This window comes from Nicotiana attenuata, unplaced genomic scaffold (genome assembly GCF_001879085.1).
Source record: "Nicotiana attenuata strain UT unplaced genomic scaffold, NIATTr2, whole genome shotgun sequence".
In the NCBI taxonomy this organism is placed as follows: domain Eukaryota; kingdom Viridiplantae; phylum Streptophyta; class Magnoliopsida; order Solanales; family Solanaceae; genus Nicotiana; species Nicotiana attenuata.
This window is the reverse complement of record NW_017670318.1, coordinates 472,918-473,683: the sequence shown is the minus strand read 5'-3', so window position 1 is coordinate 473,683 and position 766 is coordinate 472,918.

Here is a 766-nt window from a genome sequence, read left to right as displayed (position 1 = left end):
CAGAAGCGGATGAAAAACTGCAGAAGCGGTAGTCGCAGATGCGGTAAAGGAACCGCAGATGCGAAAATCACTGTTATCAGAAGGGTTTTAAAACTCATTTTTTGTTCCGCGAGCTTAAGTCCATTTCCACCATTTTAAGCAACTTTGACAGCTCTTGGACGGAATTTGAAGGGGATTTCGACTAGGTGTGATTGGAGGTGAGTTTCTTGACCTAAATACATGAATTGATGGTAGAATTTATATTGAAATTTGTGGAAATTCATCAAAAGAGGGTAAAGCTAGGGCTTGGGAATTTGGTATTTCAAAGTGGAATTTGAGGGGTCAAATGGACTCCGATTTTGGTAATTTTGATATGTATAGACTCGTGGCGAGATAAGGAATCCGGTGATGTCAATTTTCTGATTTTTTGAGAAGTGGGCCCGGGGCTCGGGTTTTGCCAACTTCGTGAATTTCGATGTTTTTCGAGTCTTTTCGATTGGGTTATATTCCCTTAGCCTATTGTAATGTATTCGTTGTGGTTTTTGGCCAGATTCGACGCGCGAGGAGGTTGATTTGCGAGGCAAGGGCATAGCGAGCTAGGATTTTGGCCGGCTTGAGGTGAGTAATGATAGTAAATGATATCCTGAGGGTTTGAAACCCCCGGGATTTGCACAACGTAGTGCTATATTGAGGTGAAACACGCGCTTAATGGCGAGCGCGGGGGTTGTTTACGTACTGGGGGATTATGGACTTGGGTCCGTCCCGGTTTTAACTATTTTTACCGGCG